This window comes from Podarcis cretensis, assembly GCF_951804945.1.
Source record: "Podarcis cretensis genome assembly, chromosome: 8".
Lineage (NCBI taxonomy): Eukaryota > Metazoa > Chordata > Lepidosauria > Squamata > Lacertidae > Podarcis > Podarcis cretensis.
The window spans coordinates 22,290,489-22,305,696 of NC_137177.1; the positions used below are offsets into that span (position 1 = coordinate 22,290,489).

General features: G+C 45.9%; 1 long non-coding RNA gene across 2 annotated transcripts in view; it reads left to right on the forward strand.

The window, feature by feature from the left end:
* Nucleotides 1-15,208, forward strand: part of LOC307221815 — a 92,451-nt gene that overhangs the window by 9,814 nt on the left and 67,429 nt on the right. The window contains exon 1 of one of the 2 annotated variants that reach the window (XR_013841547.1): nt 14,944-15,026. The exons of the other annotated variant lie outside the window; for it this stretch is intronic. This is a non-coding gene — a long non-coding RNA (uncharacterized lncRNA). Of the gene's footprint in view, nt 1-14,943; nt 15,027-15,208 lie in introns of those variants that run through there. 2 annotated transcript variants of the gene reach the window in all.

Here is a 15,208-nt window from a genome sequence, read left to right on the forward strand (position 1 = left end):
GCTGGATTAACCAATAATAAGACTAAGCATGTGCTTAGGGCACTAACAAAGTAGGGACAAAAAAAGAGAGGTTCTTGTTGTTGTTAAAAGCATTTGACATTTGATTTTTCAAAGGAGGCATCTCCAAAGGTCTTACTCTGGCCCTGAAGTCCACACAATGTTGTTGGTGGCAGGGGAAGACATGTCAGTCCATGCTTTTTCTCAAGTTAAGGATTTACCCTGTCCAAGAGAAACCCAATAAGAGTAAAAACAAAATATCCCAATGGCCCATTTGCAAATTATGCCCCCTTTTGGAAGCACCCTCTCCCTCTAAGCATAAGAAGAAGAGTTTAGATTTGATATCCCGCTTTATCACTACCTGAAGGAGTCTCAAAGCGGCTAACATTCTCCTTTCCCTTCCTCCCCCACAACAAACACTCAGTGAGGTGAGTGGGGCTGAGAGACTTCAGAGAAGTGTGACTAGCCCAAGGTCACCCAGCAGCTGCATGTGGAGGAGCGGAGACGCGAACCCCGTTCACCAGATTACGAGTCCACCGCTCTTAACCACTAGGAGTAAACCCTACACAAATCTGCAGTGGACTCCCTAAGATGGTTGGATGGCACCATGTACACCTACAGTCCTCCTGGCACTCCTGAAGCCAGGCTGGTGCCAAATGTGTGGCTCTGCTTTCCTTTGGACCACAACAGCACGGCCAAGAGGAGGGTTTTGTTGTCTGAGCAGCCGAAGACCTCCATGCGCACTGCCCAGTCGTGCACCCCGGGGGAGGTCATTTTGGTGCTGCTAATGCAGTGATTTGACTTCAATCCATTGTCTCTCGAGACAGTCAGATGCCAACAAAATAGATATATAAAGGCTACACCTCTGATCACTCCTGGCCATTGGCCATGCTGGCAGAGTCTGATGGGAGCTGGAGTCCAGCAATGTTTCCCACATTGGTTACCCCCAACCCAGGCCACTTAGGAGTTTCAAGATGATTACCAAGTCTTTGAATTGCTCTGGAAACTGGTGGAGGTACTGCAGGATAGGCATGATATTGTCTCACGAGGCCAGCACACATCACATTCCTTGCTACTGCCTTCTGGGCCAGCTGAAGGTTCCAAAGGCAGCCCCCCCCCATGCAGGGTGCAATGCAGTAATCCAGTCTAGACGTCACTAAGGCATGAGTTGCCGTCGCCCCACGTGACCTCAGGAGCAGGAGCAGCTGGTGCACCCATCTAAATTGGGTAAAAGATGCACATAGCTGCTACATGGGCATGAAGGTACAAGGCCAAATCAAGAAGAAAACCAGACGCCTGATTCTTCAAGTACCACCCCACCCCAAACAGGGCTGAATTCCTTTCTTCGCCATTTGTGAGCCTGGCAGTCCTCCTCTCCTGGGGCAGGTTTTTAAGCCCGCCTGGTAGCGCTTGCTTCTTCTGCTAGACCTGGAGTGGGTAAGTTGTATATGTGACTCACGGCCAGCTGGAGCTGTTCCATCAAGAGGTCACAGAGACCTGTTTTACAGGTTCCTCTCTTCTTTTTTTGGTTATTCCTAAGCACCCAAGAAACGACTGAGGTGTATGAAATCTGCTGTCATTGAAGGGAAAAGCAACAACCTTGTGCCCTAAGCAAGGTGATTCCCTCACCTTTACACCTTTACGTTTTGGCCTTGAATGGGCAGCAGCTGCCTCCATGTTCCATCCCTGCTTTGTGGCATGTGGCAAGCATACCTGGCTTCACCCGTCTGCCACGTGCGCACACACCTTGTTGCTAGAAACCTCTTGCGCTGAGCACAAGGGCAGGAGAGCAGAGTCCACTGTTCTTGTTTAACCATTTCCTACGCAAGAACACATGGAGATGACGCGGTAAGCCCAGGTCTTCCCAATTGTGTGTTTTTCCTGCTTTTAAAAGGCCAACCATGCCTTTCCTTGTCAAACCAGGTGAATAAGATAACTTTTGTCCCCTTCCTGTCCCGCACAGGCAGATGGTGCAAATCTGCATAAAATTTGTATATGCTGATAGACATATATAGATGCAAGATTAGGCTGAATTTTCGGGTTGGGGAAAGGAGGGACACAAACTCCAGCTGCCAGCTTATTTTGAGCTATGGGGTGCTAACAGGGTTTCCTGGGCCCAGTGTACAGTACAGTGGTACCTCGGGTTACATACGCTTCAGGTTACAGACTCCGCTAACCCAGAAATAATACCTCAGGTTAAGAACTTTGCTTCAGGATGAGAGCAGAAATTGCGCAGCGGCGGCGGCACAGCAGCAGTGGGAGGCCCCATTAGCTAAAGTGGTGCTTCAGGTTAAGAACAGTTTCAGGTTAAGAACAGACCTGTGGAACGAATTAAGTACGTAACCAGAGGTACCACTGTATGTGGATTGGGCCCTCTTTTGCCTCACCCGCAGTTTATTAGCAAGAACGGTTGCTTATGTACATATGAATGCCAGAGTTTAGAAAGTTCATTTTAAAAAGGAACGAGGCCTGGTTCAAGTTCCACTAACTGCAGTTCACATTAACTTGCAGTGCTGGGTTCAAATCATGCAGTACTATGGGAAGTTTCCCTAAGTATGCAAGCTGGGAAATTAGTCACCTTCTTTGGTCTTATACGTTCTACTGTATAATCACGAGATCCAGAAATCTGCGTGGATGTGGTTGCCCAGAAGCAGGCAGCTGTCTTTTCCCCGCGCACAAATAACAGAATCTGAAAATATATGCCCAGCGTCTGCTAAACTAGAAACTAGAAAGGGTCTGCACAGACTTTCTAAGGCTATTTCTTAAATTTGCTGCTGTTCACTGGGTTCCTCTGCCTCTGCGCACATAATTCAACCAGCTGTCCTCCTCACTGAAATCAATGGGGGCAGCCCCTCTTCCCTCAGGGTATTTGAAGCGCCAAGGAGCCGTGACTCAGTAATAATAACAACTAAAAAGCCTTCTTCCTGCACTTTTACATGCGCCAGCTCTATTCTAAGCGCAGCTCCAGCCAGCATGGCTAATGGTCAGGGACGGAGGGAGCCCAACAGCACCGAGTGTGCTGCTCTGGTTCTGTGATTACTGGCTTTGGGGACCAGGCCCGTTGGCAGGCCAACTCTCATACTCTGCAATATGAAGCGGCCCCAAACTGGAACACCATCTTCTGGGTGAGTCACATGTGTGAGTCACATGACCTGCATGAGATTGCGGACTCCCAAAAATGCTTTTTGGGGGGCACAGTGCCCCAGAATGCATGTTTTGGGGCACTGCATAATATCACCGCCTTGAAAAAAGACCCTTCTGGGGGCGAGAGTGCGACAAGAGATTGCAGGGGCCATTGGGACCACTGTTCTCTCACAAGAAAATACGGGACTGTTCCATTTCCCCCCTGGGACAGTTGACGGATATGAGCTCTGTGTTACAAATATGTCTGCGAATGTGATGTGAATGCTGGCAACATTAAACCTGCCGTGTGGGAATCCCTCACAGACAACCGCAGGGCCTGGAGACAGACAATCAGGTTGTGTATCCATAGCAGTGGCCAGAGGAGAAATGACCGCTGGGTGGAGCGCAGAGCGGAGAAACGCCATGGCGCATCTGTAGCAACGCAACCAGACGCCTTCATCTGCCCCAGCTGCAACAAAACATGTCTTTCCTGCATCAATCTCTACAGCCACAGCTGGCGTTGCAACTGTCCAACACTTGGACTTCACAAAGGCATACTCCTCCATTGTCTCCAGAGACAGACGGATGCCAACAATAACAATCTCTCAACCATACACTCACACTCATTTTGTTGTTGTTGTGAACAATTCCTTATTGTTCTTCAGCCAACATGATTCCCAGAGTGCTGCGCAGAGAAAATATAGAAGCAATCAGATCAGTGCAATGAAATAGAATACATAATCCTTTATTTATTTATTTATTTATTTATTTGCTTGCTTGCTTGCTTGCTTGCTTGCTTGCTTGCTTGCTTGCTTGTTTCAAAAGACGCAGTTATATAACAAGGTCAAAGCCTGGAGATAAAAATGTACAAAGCCTCTGGGAATAACAAAGAAAGGTCTTTGTTTGGCATCGAAGGCTGTGTATACACGATATATTTAAAGCACAATGGGGTCATTCCATATCAAGTGATCCAGCTTTTTTTACTTCATGTCATCCAATTTTCTTAACATTTTGTACACTTGTTGAATGATCAAAACTAAGTTGAAATCTTTTTTTTTTATCTCATCCCGTTTTTGTGTTATGAGGGTTTGGAATTAAAAAAACACAGACAATTTTGGCTTGCCGGACTACACAAAAACCTTAAAAGCTCAGCCCAGAATCGAGATACATCAAAACTAAAAATACAAATCTCTTTAGAACTTCATGCGCTTCAATATGATATGTCACATGATAGAGTTACTTTGAATTTTAAATTTAAGTTACAAAATTTAAAATTTAAAAAAAGTTTTTTAAAAAATTAATGTGATACAACATTTTTTTAAAAATGCATTGATTATTTAATATTTCTAAGAGCTACCTGCAAAATTTCATCTTGGGATCTCAATGGGATCACATTAAAACTATATATATACCTGTATATATTTTACATACAAAATATACAAAAGAATTATGGGCGCTGTAGTTTATCCCTCACAAGACAGTGTTCCCTGAGAAGAGGGATTGATGGTTAAACCACAGAGAATTGTAGCTTTTTGAGGGGAATAGGGGTCTCTCAGCCCCCTTAAAAAACGACCATGTCCAGGATTCTTTAGGGGAAGCCATGACTGTTTAAAATAGTATGATACTGTTTTAAATACATACCCTCTAGTCTAGTATAAAGCAGCCCCAAACCGGGTTGCCATTTTCTGGGGCCTGTGTGAGTCATGTGACCCATGTGAGATCGCAGCCCCCACAAATGTACTTTTTTCAGACATGGCGCCAAAAAATGCCCGTTTTGGGGTGCCATGCAAGGTCACTTCCCTGAAAAAGTGCTTCCCTCCCCCAGGGCGAGAGTATGGCCTGAAATTGCACAAAATTGCGGTGGCCATTTTGGCCGCCATCTTCTCACATGAATAAATAGGATGCCATTTTTCCCCCCAGGACAGTTGGCAGATATGTAAATATATAATGTAGATGGGGCCTTAAAAGTTCAGGTCTGGCAGGTGGGTCAACAGGAAAAAAAGTCTTTTTGCAGTTGTGGCATGCTGAATTTGGAATGCCCTCCCCAGAGAAGTGCACCCGCTACCAAAAACAACGTTGTTTTATCACTTTGTAAAAACTTTTCATTCAGCATCTTTTATGGTGGGGTTTACCAAAATGGCTGCCCCAATTTTCCACCTTCATTTGGAGGTGAAGATTTGAGCATTGGTTTCAGTATATTTGGGGGACCCTCAGTACTGAAACCCTGCAATGGCTTGAGGATGTGGGCAGATAACGGTTTTTGTTTTGTTTCATAGCTTTGCTGGATTATTTTAGTATTGTTGGATTTTTTTGGGCTGCGGTTTCCAAGGGTAGTTTTGTTTTCATTTTCGTGCTTTTTATTAAGCTGTGTGCTACCTAAGAGTCCTGTTACTGGTTTACAGCAAAGTCCCAGATTCAATCCCAGGCGTCTCCAAGTTGAGCGGGACAAAGACTTCTGCATGAAACCCCAGAGAGTCGCTGCCAATCAGTGTTGACAATATGGAGCTATTTATCCATTTATCAAAATTTATATAAGGCTTGATTGCAATAAAACCTTAAGCAGATTGCAATGAATTAAAATGAGCAATAAAATGGGCAAAAACAATTTAAATTAGCATTAAATTCAAAAGAGATTAAAACAGCTGGATGGACCAATGGAGGGAATTGCTCCAAGGCAGATTCCTAAGCTCTTAAACTTTGTGTGTGTACATGTGTGTAAATCAACATATCAAAATATGAAATGTGAAATATGAGGATGAACTAGTTATTGTTGCATCATACTATAGGGACGCCTGAGACTCCCTTTGGAAACTTACATGATCTCTGGGGTGGGCAGAGCTCCTGCCCTTTAGTAGTTGTATAGAAGTGGGAATGTTTGCTGGATTATTTATTTTACATACCGGTCAAAAGTGTAGGAGCCCTGTCCTCTTTTGCTTCTGGTCATCCTAGTGGTCGCCCTAAAAACAAAATTGTTCTTCTTCTGCCAGTCTACCACTTTGAAATAAAAGGAAGTAAATGAAGAGAGAGAAGCCTTTGAGATGAAGCTGGGACCTAGGCTAGCTCTGCCTCACAGCTGACAACATCACCATTCTCAGAACTTCTGGCCACATTCATTTTTGAAATGTGGGAAGTGGAAATTTGGCTTTCAGTACAACAACCTTGTTATCTAGACACTGACACTTGCCTACACAGCAGTGATATCACGGTGCTTGTGGCACGTTGTGGTGTAGGCTATGTGAGTTTTATCAGGGAGGAGGAGGGTCCTGTCTTTAGACTGAGGAGGACAGAGCACACGCCATTTAAAAAAATAGAACAAAAAGTTCTGTTCAGACAATATCTCTGTAAGATAGTGTGTTCCTTCACAGGAAAGGTGGAGCTCACATCATCAAAATGTGAGCGGCAGGTGGGCTGATTTGCTAATGAGACAGGGTGTTTGTGACACCAGAGGAACCACGTTTCATGTGGGCAATCACAACAGCAACAAGTGTGGAACCTTGAGAGAAGAGCTGTGTATTCCAAGAGCAAAATATTATGGTTTGAGTACAGTGGTACCTCGGCTTAAGTACTTAATTCGTTCTGGAAGTCCGTTCGTAACCTGAAACTGTTCTTAACCTGAAGCACCACTTTAGCTAATGAGGCCTCCTGCTGCCACCACGCCGCCAGAGCACGATTTCTGCTACTTTCTGCACATACTAGAGCTTCCAGACTAGGCCTAAGGGCAGCCTCACATAATAATCCAATCCTGAGGTGACCAGTAGCTGGACTATGGTGGGCATGTAACCTTATACAGTGGTACCTTGGGTTAAGTACTTAATTCGTTCCAGAGGTCCGTTCTTAACCTGAAACTGTTCTTAACCTGAAGCACCACTTTAGCTAATGGGGCCTCCTGCTGCTGCCGCGCCGCCAGAGCACGATTTCGGTTCTCATCCTGAAGCAAAGTTCTTAACCTGAAGCACTATTTCTGGGTTAGCGGAGTGTGTAACCTGAAGCGTATGTAACCTGAAGCGTATGTAACCCGAGGCACCACTGTACTGGGGAACTGTGACATCCTCACAACAGTGCTAGCTAATGTGGCAGACTACAGTTTCTATCATCCCTGACCATTGGCCATGCTGGCTGAGGCTGATGGGAATTGGAGGGCACCAAGTTGCTCATCCCTTGGATATAAGCAGAGACTCAAGGACAAGCTATACAAAACAAATGCCACGTGGACTGTTGAAAAATGCAGAAGGAAACCCTTGCACACAGAGCTAGCTGCCGGTTTTGCAGGTCCTTTGGGCAAGTTGCTCTCAGTGGGACCCTTGTCCTCTTGAGAGAGCCTCCGCCACCATCCCACTTGCCCTGGCTTCTGCCTAGACCATGTGAACAGAGGCTCTTATCTGAGAGTAAGGAATCAATCTTTATTGAGGCAAAGAAGGGATACACATTGCATCTTGGCCATGGAGGAAGGACTAGAAGTCTAGAAGCCATTGATAGCTTGATCCTCCATGAGTTGGCCTAAACTTCTTTTGAATACATCAAGTTGGCACCAATCACTTTGTCTTGAGATTTATAGCAGGGATGGATAACCTGCAGACCTCCAGAGGTTCAGGATTATAACTCCCATCATCCCTGACCGTTGGCCATGCTGCCTGAAGCTGATGAGAGTTGGAGCCTGACAACATCTGTAGGGCCGCAGAAATCTATGTCCCCACTGTGGAAGCACGTGTGGATCCAGAATTGGCCTCCACAGTCACTTCTGGACTCATTGCTAAAACCGTGTTTATGGAAGACAATCTTACTTGGCTTTGAGTGATCGCCAAAGAAGAAGAGCCCTGGTTTAGGGCACAGAAACAGATGAAATTGATCAAATGCATCTTACATGTGCCTCAAAGTAGTTGTGAGCCTCCTTTGAACTGGCAAGGCATGGAACCCACTCACAGATGCCTCTCCACCATGTTGCCCCATGCCTTCCTCCTTCCTGCTCCTTTCCTTTCTTGTAGACACCTCCAGGACTTGGTACCTACAGGGTTAAGCCACTCAACAGTCATGGTGACTCAGGGCTGGGAAATATGATAAAACGAGCCACAGCTACTGCTGCTAATAGATATTGCACTTGTCACCACAAAGAAGCCAGAGGACTCGTTTAATGTGGTTCATGCCATCACAACAGCAGAGGCTGCGATGCGATGGAGCTAGACAGAAGGGGAAGGAAGCGGAGGGTGACTCTCATGGAAACAATCCTGGCTGAGATCCAGGGTGGCGTGGGTGGCGTGCCCATTCATTGAAGAGGGCTGGGGACAGGGGGCTGGGCTGCAGTCCTGATAGGAGCCAACACTGCAGCAACGATGCACTACTACACTCTCTATGCGGTGGCTGCCCATAGGGACAGTCTGGGAAATGAAATTGGCCAAGAATGCCAAGCCCAGATTATAGGACCATCGGAAGATGCCTTAGGCCAAGTCTGGTCATTGGTCCACCTAGCTCAGTACTGTCCTTGCGGACTGGCAGTGGTTCTCCAGGGTTTCAGACAGTGGTCTTTCTCAACCCTATCTGGTGATCCCGGGGATCAAACCTGGGAACTTCTGCACACAAAGCAGATGATCCGCAACTGAGCAATTACCCTTCCTCAGATTGTCGTCTGGGCTGGCAGGGGGGACCATTTTGTTGTTGTTTAGTCGTTTAGTCGTGTCCGACTCTTCGTGACCCCATGGACCAGAGAACGCCAGGCACTCCTGTCCTCCACTGCCCCCCGCAGCTTGGTCAGACTCATGCTGGTAACCTCAAAAACACTATCCAACCATCTCGTCCTCTGTCGCCCCCATCTCCTTGTGCCCTCCATCTTTCCCAACATCAGGGTCTTCTCCAGGGAGTCTTCTCTTCTCATGAGGTGGCCAAAGTACTGGAGCCTCAGCTTCACAATCTGTCCTTCCAGTGAGCACTCAGGGCTGATTTCCTTCAGAATGGAGAGGTTTGATCTTCTTGCAGTCCATGGGACTCTCAAGAGTCTCCTCCAGCACCATAATTCAAAAGCATCTATTCTTCGGCGATCAGCCTTCTTTATGGTCCAGCTCTCACTTCCATACATCACTACTGGGAAAACCATAGCTTTAACTATACGGACCTTTGTTGGCAAGGTGATGTCTCTACTTCTCAAGATGCTATCTAGGCCTGTCATTGCCCTTCTCCCAAGAAGCAGGCGTCTTTTAATTTCGTGGCTGCTGTCACCATCTGCAGTGATCATGGAGCCCAAGAAAGTAAAATCTCTTACTGCCTCCATTTCTTCCCCTTCTATTTGCCAGGAGGTGATGGGACCAGTAGCCATGATCTTCGTTTTTTTGATGTTGAGCTTCAGACCATATTTTGCACTCTCCTCTTTCACCCTCAATAAAAGGTTCTTTAATTCCTCCTCACTTTCTGCCATCAAGGTTGTGTCATCTGCATATCTGAGGTTGTTGATATTTCTTCCGGCAATCTTAATTCCGGCTTCGGATTCATCCAGCCCAGCCTTTCGCATGATGAATTCTGCATATAAGTTAAATAAGCAGGGAGACAAAATGCAGCCTTGTCGTACTCCTTTCCCAATTTTGAACCAGTCAGTTGTTCCATATCCAGTTTTAACTGTAGCTTCTTGTCCCACATAGAGATTTCTCAGGAGACAGATGAGGTGATCAGGCACTCCCATTTCTTTAAGAACTTGCCATAGTTTGCCATGGTCGACACAGTCAAAGGCTTTTGCATAGTCAATGAAGCAGAAGTAAATGTCTTTCTGGAACTCTCTAGCTTTCTCCATAATCCAGCGCATGTTTGCAATTTGGTCTCTGGTTCCTCTGCCTCTTCTAAATCCAGCTTGCACTTCTGGGAGTTCTCGGTCCACATACTGCTTGAGCCTTCCTTGTAGAATTTTAAGCATAACCTTGCTAGCGTGAGAAATTAGTGTTCAGGGGGGACCATAGCCACATTCATACCATGCTTTTAAAGCATTATCATACCACTTTAAACAGCCATGGCTTCCCCTAAAGAATTCTGGGAGCTGTAGTTAAGGGTGCTGAGAGTTGTTAGGAGTTGCCCTGTTGCCCTGCAAGAGTTACAGCCCTACGCTATATTGCTGCTTGCTTTTGTGACTTTTAAACTCTGCTGGGGGCTGTCTGTGTGTTTAGCCCCATGCTTTGGGTCTAGGGATCCAGCCAATTCTTTTATCAATTACTCCACACATCGGTGAGCTATATACTTCCCTCCCACAAAACCACTCTGTGAATTATAGCTCTGTGAGGGAACAGGGGGCCTCCTAACAACTCCGAGAACAAAACTACAGCTTCCAGGATTCTTTGAGGTAAGCCATGACGGTTTAAAGTGGTATAAAAAGTAAAGGGACCCCTGACCATTAAGTCCAGTCGTGACCGATTCTGGGGTTGCGGTGCTCATCTCACTTTATTGGCCGAGGGAGCCGGCGTACAGCTTCCGGGTCATGTGGCCAGCATGACTAAGCCGCTTCTGGTGAACCAGAGCAGCGCATGGAAATGCCATTTACCTTCCCATCGGAGCAGTACCTATTTATCTACTTGCACTTTGAGGTGCTTTCAAACTGCTAGGTTGGCAGGAGCAGGGACTCAGCAACAGGAGCTCACCCCGTCATGGGGATTCGAACCGCTGACCTTCAGATCGGCAAGTCCTAGCCTCTGTGGTTTAACCCACAACGCCACCCACGTCCCTTCAAGTGGTATAAGAGTGCTTTAAACATAAGGTGCAGATGTGGCCTAAATTATGCTGGTTTTAGGCCACCTTCCTTGGCTTCCAGATTGCTTCTGGGTATTCATTTTGGCTAAAACGACCTGGGGGATTCCAGTCCCAGTGACTCCTTCACTTTTGTATTCTACCTCATACAAATCTTGAACTTTGTATCGGTTTTGCACCACCAGAGCCCTGTGTCATTAGGAAAGGCACGTTTTTGCTTCCGATTACATGTTATGCTGAAAAAGAAACATACTCATCTTAAAACTGAAAATACCCCGCAAGGAAGTTAAGTGAAACCAGCAGCCAAGTTTCTAGCTCCTTGCTGTCTTGCTGTTTGCTCCAGAAAGTGCTGCAGAATGAGACACAGAGGCACGTGGCCCGCAGCCTGAAACCTCAAACGGCTGCAACAAAACTAGAAAAGCAACAATGCTGCATTAGATATGTTGTTGTTGTTTAGTTGTTTAGTCGTGTCCGACTCTTCGTGACCCCATGGACCAGAGCACTCCAGGCACTCCTGTCTTCCACTGCCTCCCGCAGTTTGGTCAAACTCATGCTGGTAGCTTCGAGAACATTATCCAACCATCTCGTCCTCTGTCGTCCCCTTCTCCTTGTGCCCTCCATCTTTCCCAACATCAGGCTCTTTTCCAGGGAGTCTTCTCTTCTCATGAGGTGGCCAAAGTATTGGAGCCTCAGCTTCAGGATCCGTCCTTCTAGTGAGCACTCAGGACTGATTTCCTTCAGAATGGATAGGTTTGACCTTCTTGCAGTCCATGGGACTCTCAAGAGTCTCCTCCAGCACCATAATTCAAAAGGAGGCTGCAAGAAAACTAGAAAAGCAACAACGCTGCATTAGATATAGATGGGTCATTTTGGAAGGAACAAGGGGAACATGTGGTTGTTGGCGACTGCAGAGGAGGGATGGGAAACCTGGGGCCCTCCAGATGTTGCTGTGCTACAACTTTCACCAGCTACAGCCAGCATGGTCAAGGCTGATGGATGATGGGCGTTGTAGTTTAGCAACATCTGAAGGGCCACAGCTTCCCCATCCCAAATATAGAGCGTGGTCTAACGCCATGCTAACTTTCGCAACTCTGCTAGGCTCTAGCACGGTTTAAAAATAAATAAATCATGAAGTTGTCACATTTTGGGAGTGAGCGAGGCATTGTGTGGCAAGGAAAATGCAGTCAGCTCTCTACATGTGAAAACGTAACTTCTCTGTCATAATGATTTGACATTTCAGCAAAGATGTGGTATGGCTTCACTGGAGTAGCTTGTTCCTTTGGTAGGAGTTACAGTGCGAGACTAGGACCTTGGGAGATCTGTGTTCAAATCTCCACTCAGCTGTGAATCTCAGTGGGCGACCTTGAGCCAGCCAGCTACTAGCTGAGTGACTAGTTATGCATTGCCAAAAATAGCACTTTTAAAAGAGGGCAAAAGATCCCACCAATTGCATATGGAAATGTATGTGCACATATGCAGATTCGGAAACAATGGCTATCGTGTAAAGAGAAATACAAAACAATCCATCTCACCATAATAGAGGCTGGTGCGAAGCGACTTGCATGCCCTCTCCGAGTGCTGACCAGGTGATCCTGACTCTTAAGGGGCAACTTCAAGGTTCCACCTCCTGCTCTCCATTTTTATGCATGCTTATCTTTAAACCAGACCTGAATCAGAGAGCCCTCACAGAGCTATGATCCCCCAAATCCTTATCAAACCACAGTTTCCAGGATTATTGGGCTGGGGAGTGATGTGTGTTGGGTGTACAGTGGTACCTCGGGTTAAATACTTAATTTGTTCCGGAGGTCCGTTCTTAACCTGAAACTGTTCTTAACCTGAAGCACCACTTTAGCTAATGGGGCCTCCCGCTGCTGCCGGAGCACGATTTCTGCTCTCATCCTGAAGCAAAGTTCTTAACCCGAGGTACTATTTCTGGGTTAGCGGAGTCTGTAACCAAAAGTGTATGTAACCCGAGGTACCACTGTACTTTGTATTATGTAGCTCTGTTCCTGGTCCCCAACCCAGATTTAATTCAGGGAACCAATTTTCCTCTGACAAAAGTTATATTTTAAGCGAGCCTGGGACAAGGAGAAGATGGTACACTGGCCCTACATTTTAAGACGCCTTGATCATTTTCAGTGAAGTCTTACGCATGTTCACCTGAGAGTTTTACACATGTTCACCTGAGAAGCCCCATTTGAGTTTAATGGGGCTTACTCCCAGCTAAGAGAGTGTAGGATTGCAGCAAGGTCTGCCGTTATAACTAAGCTTCTAGTCTGGCCAGTGCTTCATGTTCGGGTCTGCTGAGAGGCTGCGAGATTCTCTGGGCAGATTTCGTAGTTTCTGATGTCTCCATTTCCCCCTCTGTGTCTGTGCTCCATCCTGAAAACAGAAACCACGATGGGTTTCTCAACTTCTCTATTTGTATCATAAAACAACTAACACCAGCACCTTCTGAATCTTACTGATTTTTTCCCCCTCGCAAAGTTGTTATTCTTTCTGAGTAGCTCTGCTCCCATTTTGCAATTGGAATTCAGTTGCGTCAGATCTTAAAGCTCAACGTGGAGTTGCTCATGAAGACGTCTTAGAAACTGCAATTGGTCCAAAATGTGGCAGCCAGATTTTGGGGTAGGGTTCCCTTTAGACCTCATATAACCACTGCTTTAAAAAGAATTGAATTGGCTGCTGTTCATTTCTGGGCCCAATTCAAGGTGCTTACATTAGTGTTTAAAACCCTAAATAACTTGGGTCCCAAATATCCGAAATACCATCTATATGCCCACTTCGTTGCTAAGATTGGCAGAGGAAGCCCTCTTTCTAGTACCCGCCCCCCAGAGGCTCAGGTGGCGGCAGCCCCAAGATGTCAAATTCTCTCCCCACAGAGGTATGTCTGGCACCTTCATACAACTTCCACTGAAGACGCACCTCTGTACCCTGGCTTTTGACACTTGAGGTGTACATATTTCAGACCTGATTTATTTTTGTGATTGTAAGTTATTTAAAACTGTTTTTAATATTGTGTTTTAATGTTGTAAGCTGCCCTGGGACCTTTGGCTGAAGGGTGGTAATATAATAATAATAATAATAATAATAATAATAATAATAATAATGGTTCATGGTCTATCAGCAGAAAAACAAAGATAATGGTTGCTAGGAATTTGCACGTAACACTAAACCATGGTTTATCGGACTATCGTTGACTGAACAATAGCTTACTGCTATGTGTGAACCCTGCTCAGTGTCTTAACTTTGATTTGTTTACTCCCAATAAACCATAATCACCTGAAGCCATGGTTTGTTGTTGACTTACCAATAAACCATAATCACCTGAAGCCATGGTTTGTTGTTGACTTATAAATCCTGCTTTGTTTTAAGTATAGCATGGTGTTATGTATGAACCCAGCAGCCTTCCTTAACTGTGGTTTGTTCCTGGACAACTCCACCCCAGACTCTCACCAAGCTACAAAAACACAAGGCAGGAGCAGTTGGCAGACAAACCTCCTACAGAACTTGGGAGCAGGGGCTGCCATATGGATAATTACTGCTATAATTGCCCAGTCTCCCTGCCAGACAACCAGTTATGTATTGGGGACCTTGCCAGAGTGTTATGTGGGCTGTCCACTTCTAGGAAATGGATGTTGAGTGAACCGTAGTTTTTTTAAAAAGAGATAGACTGGGTGGGTAGGCCAGAACCATACCATTGCACCATTTCCCATGTTAATATTCCACATTGCCCATCCTGCGGCTGCAGTAAAATTAGGTGCTGCAATAGCAGCCAGTAGACTTTACCGTTGTACCTTGGATCCCAGAGGCCTTGTGAGTCGAATGTTTTGGCTCCCAAAGCCCGCAAAATGAGTGTTCTGGTTTGCGAACGTTCTTTGGAACCCGAACATCCGTCGTGACTTCCACAGCTTCCGAATGGCTGCAGGAGCTTCCTGCAGCCAATCGGAAGTCGTGGCTTGGTTTCCGAATGTTTTGGAAGTCGAACGGACTTCTAGAGCGGATTCCGTTTGATTTCTGAGGTACCACTGTATTTATTGTCATGCACTGATATCCTGCCTCCCTTCTGTTGTAGAACCCATAGTGGCATAGGAACTGACCAGACTCAGACCTGCTTAGCTGCAACAAGATGTTGGCTTCATGAGCCTTCAGACCATTCCCTTCACAAACCTCTTCCCCTGCTCCCTGTGCAGGTAGGTCACAGGCACAAGCAAATCTGTGCATTAAATCACTGTGCAATTTATTTTCTTCTTTTTTTTGAACAAACATCTCTGCACACAAATGCAGCAAGAACATCTCCCCCACCAACATGAATTCTGCCACTCTGCTTTATTTATTTGTTCATTTATTTACTTAAAGGAGATTGTACACCTCA